Raw genomic sequence first — 6000 nt, 5'->3', positions numbered from 1 at the left:
TTGGTTACATGCGGCCAAATACACTCTTACCTGGGTCAGGGACAGAATCATTGTCTCTTTGAGCAGAGGAGAACCCCAAAGGGATATGCTGTGCTGGTAAGTGTTGTAACAATCAGTTCTCCCAAAGACAAAGAGGAAAGACCTGATTCATAGTATTTGCCAGTATCTGTGGAGTAAACACACCCACCATGGCCAAGTTGAAGCTACCAGTGGGGTCATTAACGGCGGAGTTGGGACGGAATGCACATCTACATCTCCTACCAGTACAAACCTGCTCCAGCCCACCACTGCGGAGGTCCTGTTCTGGATTTCCCCAGAGCCAGGTTCAAGTAGATTGTTTAGAAACCACCTATAAACCCATAGAGAAATGGTACCAGATGGGGCAGGGTGCCTCAGGGAAGGGGGATGAGGAGGAGGAGGGAAATGGGAAAAGTCAAGTGGAAAGAGTTCATTTTGACTCCTAGCTCTCCTCAGAGAACAAGAACTTTGGAAGTCAATAACCTGGTAAGGAAATGTTTCGTGTTATTTGCTTATTCCACTTGACTTTGGAAATTTGTAGCCATCGTCGAACCCTAAATAAAGTGCAGTCACCCCTGTTTAACACTTTAGAGTCTACATGCTATTTTCACATAAGTTATCTTATTGAATCCCCACAATCATCCAGGGAAAAAGAAATGATTTTGTGTGTGTGTTTTACAGATTAGGAAACTGAGGCGCAGACATTAAACAGTGTGTTTAAGGTAAGGCAGCTTGAGAATTTACCTAGAATAAAAAATCTGTGATGACTCTTCTCATGACAATCCCCAACCAGTTTGGGGCAGAGTCACAGACACAGAAAAGGCTTCTCTTAGTGACCATTGGACCCCAACTTCTGAAAAGGATGGTGGTTTATAATCAATACAAACACAGTAACACGTGTATTTTTTTCACATATGTAAATCATGTTCCTAACACAAATAAGAACACCACCCACGGGGATGGCATGTGAAAAGTATTATCAGTTCTTACATTTATTCTTCAGACTTTGTAATTTTCAGTTTTCAGAATAACAACTCAGTTTCCTGACACTTCAGTTGTACTTATAGGTAACCACTTACAAAACGAAAAGGGCAAAAGAAAATTAGAAGCTTCTAAAAGAGGAAACTGAAAATCCTACAGAAAAAGCAATCATTTTCAGTAATGGTCATAATTACCACTAAAGGAGAGTCTCTGCTTAGCAAACTTTTCATTTCCTACTTGTATTTCTCTCTGCTAAACTCCAGCCTTTCCCTCAGAATTATTAATGTAATCCCAAATGGGAAAAAAAATATATAATTATGGCCATTAGAGCAAACTCCAAATGGCCCATATGACCAAGTAAAAAATGCCTTACACTTACTTACCAGACAGCAAAGTGATTTCAGACTCCCACCCCATCTCTTCACCACAAGACCCCAAATGTCCCCAGTGAGAGGGGAGAGGAGCTTTGATGGGTAACAATTCACCTGGATGGTGCCATTGCTATTACCTCAACCCCTGAGGTGGTATCCAGCCTCCTGAGGAAAGGAAAGTTTTGAGGTGCCCTAAGGAAACGTTTGGAGGAAGGAAAGAGAGGTAAGAGAGAGGAAGAGGCAGTAGGGGGAAAGGCAGCCTTGGCGGGGTAGGGGGGCGGGTAATACCAAATGGAGGACGCCAATAAGTGCCTAAGGTGGAGGCAGACAAAAAGAAAAGTGAGCTATGAAAGATGGGAGGAATTATCCAAATCAAAAGTGGTCTGTTATTTAATGGTGCCCATGCGCCAGGCTCTTCCATTCGGAGGGGCAACAGAACAATGGGCTTGCATATTTGAACAGAGTAGAAAGCTACCTGCCTCCAAACCATGAAGAGGCTTATGGGAATTGAGAACAATACTAGGGACATTTTGCTGCTGCCCTCAGCTTTCTCTGTAGACCCTGTTCAAGGGATACCAGTCATGCGCAAGAATACCTGCTATGTACTAGAGAACCTGCTCATGGTCGGAGCCATCTTGGAAGCTGCTTGTTCCCACCATGCCCAGGGGCCCGGGCGCCGGCTCAGTAGCAGCAGTAAAAAGTAAGCTTTAGAAAGCCATGGCTGCTGTGTCTCCTACTTTCATTACTGCCAGATACTCTTTCTTAATGCAGATCAGTCAACCTTCTCTGCACCAGAAAGACTGGAAGCAAAGGTGAGTGACAGATTAGTATAAAAACTCCCAATGCATTTCTTTGGTAGAACCTTAAAGCCTTAGGTCTACAGACGTGCTGCCCAATTTGGCTTTCTGGAGCAGCCAAGACTGTAGAACAAAAGTATAACTTGTTTTAAAAGTTTTAAACAGAGAAAGTCTTCTATGGGGGTAGAAGAAGGAAGGCTTGAGAATTTTAGGCAGGAATCTGAAGCGACCTATTTACTTTCAAGTATTTGTTAAATATGTTGCTGAAAACATACAAGTGTTAAGTCCTCAATGTTACAGGGGATCCAGCGGTGGGGAATACATCCCTTAAGCTATGTTCCAAGGATCAGAAAACTGAGGCTCAAAAATGTATTAGCTCCATGGTCACACAGGATTTTAACCCAAAGAAGCAGAGGCCTGGTGACACTGAGGTGAGGAGTCCATGCCAGTTACCAACATATGGTCTCTCGGCTCCGAATTCACCTGGCAATCCGTGCTCGGAGGTAACGGCCGGAATTCACGTACTTTTCTCCTGCACAGTGAGCGCCATGTTGGCCTTTGCCAGTAGAGGGCGCTGGAGAGACATTGCCGGAGAACAGGGGCTCTTGGCCGTTCTGGCAGCTGCGCAGTGGGTCTGGGTCAGGATACAGGGCTCCAGAAATGCGGAAAGTGAAGATGTCCGTCCGCTTCTTCCTCCAGCCACCCGACTGCTTGCTCAAGGAATTTAAGAGCAGAGTATCTGTGGTGGCAGGCATGGAGTCGCCGCGTGGGGAAGACAAAGTCAACCAGGTCCCCTCTCAGAGGCTGACCTGGGAGACAGCCCCTGCTGACTATGTGACCTGCTGACCACTGAGATCCACCCTCAGCTCGGGATGTGGTGCCATTCCGTGGTAGGCCCAGCCATCCACCTGCCGGCGGATTGGTTACGTTGGACCCCTTCCACCATAGGATGGATAGCTGAGTGTTCCTGCTGAAAGGGGTGTGTATTGCGGGTCTGTGTTTGACTTTCCTGCCAGGAGTGCCTCTGCTGGCCCACCGTCCATAGACTCGCAGAAAACCTCATCTAGCATCATGGCAGCCCACACAGCCTTGCACCTGATCAGGGAGCTCATCTCACAGCGAGCAAGTGCACCAGTGGCGTCCTACCCTTGGAAATAACTGGGCTTATGACATTCTCCATTACCCACCAGCAGCTGGCCTGATGGAATGGCTTACTGAAGACTCCGTCGCAGGGCCCATTGGGAGAAAGAAAATCCCTTGCCAGGAGAGAATTCAGTCTCACAAAATGCAGCTTATGCTTCAAACCACAGGCGGTCATGTGGTGCCGTGTCCCCCGTGCCCAGAATACATGGATCCAGGCGTCTGGAGAGTGGGGAAGGGCAGTGAGGGGGAGACCGTCTTGCAGGATTACACCTAATAACACACTTCCCGAATTCTTGCTTTCCATTCCAGGAATTTTGAGCTCTCCTGATTTGGAGATGTTAGTCCCCAAGGGAGGAATGCTTTCAACTGAGGCCACACACGTGTCTCCCCCAAACTGGACATTGAAAGTGCCACCTCGACAGCTCGGTCTCCCTGTGCATAAAGAAACATTAGTCTATTAACTGGAGTGATTGATCCCCATTACCAAGGGTCTATTGTAATAGGAGGGGATTGTTGCCATAGAGAGAATCTTTCAACCGTAAGATCTGCAGTGTCTCAAACTTCAGGTGGAGAAGAGTTTTCTTCTTTTTTTTTTTAAGATTTTATTTATTTCTTTGAGAGAGAGACAGTGAGAGAGAGCATGAGTGAGGAGAAGGTCAGAGAGAGAAGCAGACTCCCCGTGGAGCTGGGAGCCCGATGCGGGACTCGATCCCGGGACTCCAGGATCATGACCTGAGCTGAAGGCAGTCGTCCAACCAACTGAGCCATCCAAGTGCCCCGAGAGGAGTTTTCTTCTACAGGAAGGAATAAATAAGGCTAGAAAGAACTGAATGGGGGAAAGTGGGATGAGCATGTGGTACGTAATTGGACAAATGATCAGGGAATGTCTTTGTTTGCCATCAACCAATTTTCGCAAGGGGCTGCTAAGCAAGCGTTGTGATGCTTGCTCAGGCTGAGAGTGAGTCACAGCTCGGGGACCTGTGGCAAGGACAGAAGTGGGATTAAAATTTGGCCAAGGATAAAATTAACTGGTATTGTGTTCAGATTGATCAAAGGGAGCAAACAGTTCCATTCAACTCATGAGACAAAGACCGGGACTTTGGAAAGGTCTGTGTCTGGCCTCGTCATGGATAAACAAGGGAGTCATGCACAAGTCTTACCTAAGTCACGCAGGAAGGAGACATTTTTTGCAATAAGCCATTTCCTAGAATGCAAAAGAGTGTGGGGGGCATTTCTTTCCTTTTTTTACCCCCAGCTTTACTGAGATACAATTGACCTGTAATATTGAATAAATGTAAGGTGTGCAATGCATTGATTTAATACACATATATATTGCAAGATGATTACCACCATAGCAATAGTTAACCTCTACCTTATCACATAATTACCATTTCTTTTTTTGTGGTGAGAACATTTTAGATTTTCCCTCTCAGCAACTTTCTAGTACATAATACGGTATTATTAGCTATAATCACTGTGCTATACATTAGATCTTCAGAATTTGCTAATCTTATAATTGGAAGCTTATACACTTTGACCAATATTTTCCCCACCCACCAGCCCTTGGTAACAACCATCTCTCTAGTTCTTTTCCTTCTTTCACTTTTAAGGATCATTGTGATTAGGTTGAGCCTACTTACATAATCGAGGGTAATCTCCCATTTCAAGGTCACCTGATTTTTTTAAAGATTTTATTTATTTCAGAGAGAGAGAGAGAGAGAGAGAACACAAGCAGGGGCAAGGGAGAAGGAAAAGGAGAGGCAGACTGCCTGCTGAGCAGGAAACCGGATCTGGGGCTCCATCCTAGGACTCTGGTATCATGACCTGAGCAGAAGGCAGATGCTTAACCGAATGAGCCACCCAGACACCCCTCCAGGTCATCTGGTTAGCAACCTTGCCATGTACCATAACATACTCGCAGGTTCTGGGACTTAACATGGGGACCTCTCTGAGGCGGCCACATATTCCTCTACCTACTCTCAGGGCATCATGATTGTTGGGAATTGGGATGAAACTCATTCAAAGAAAAAAATGTGTCTTTTGGTGGGGACACAGTGTTGTCATTTTTGGAATGCAAGAAGTTGTTTATTTCAGTGGTTGGATGACGGGTGCCTATGTGGCAGTAGGGGCGAGTTCTCAAATGTCTTGTTATGTCTGTAGTCACCTGTATCCTGGGCGGCACCGCCTAGTTGCCAGCCGTTCTCCTGCTAAATGTTGTTCAGCTAGAAAGGTATCATTTATACTCTAGCCAGCTTCTCAGGGACATGGTGCTGGCTCTCGTGGGGATGGATCGTGAGTGGAACCCAGCATTGCTGTGAAAAGTAATCAGTGTAGATGAGCACAATGTGTCGTGCTGCTTCAAAACTTCATGGGACCTCAATGCATCTGAGAACATGTTGGCATACTTTACGAGACTACTATACAATTTGTGGAGGTCACTGGACATATAATAAGGAAGGCGGTAATACAAAGAGTAAATTCCCAGGGCGCCTGGGTGGCTCAGTGGGTTAAGCATCTGCTTTCGGCTCAGGTCATAATCTCAGGGTCCTGGGATCGAGCCCCGCATCAGGCTCTCTGCTCAGCAAGGAGCCTGCTTCCCCTCCTCTCTCTCTGCCTGCCTCTCTGCCTACTTGTGATCTCGCTCTTTCTGTGTCAAATAGATAAACAAAATCTTAAAAAAAAAAAAAAGG

This window comes from Mustela putorius, unplaced genomic scaffold (assembly GCF_011764305.1).
Source record: "Mustela putorius furo isolate JIRA1106 unplaced genomic scaffold, ASM1176430v1.1 tig00003899_pilon_pilon_pilon, whole genome shotgun sequence".
Lineage (NCBI taxonomy): Eukaryota > Metazoa > Chordata > Mammalia > Carnivora > Mustelidae > Mustela > Mustela putorius.
This window is presented reverse-complemented; position numbering follows the sequence as displayed.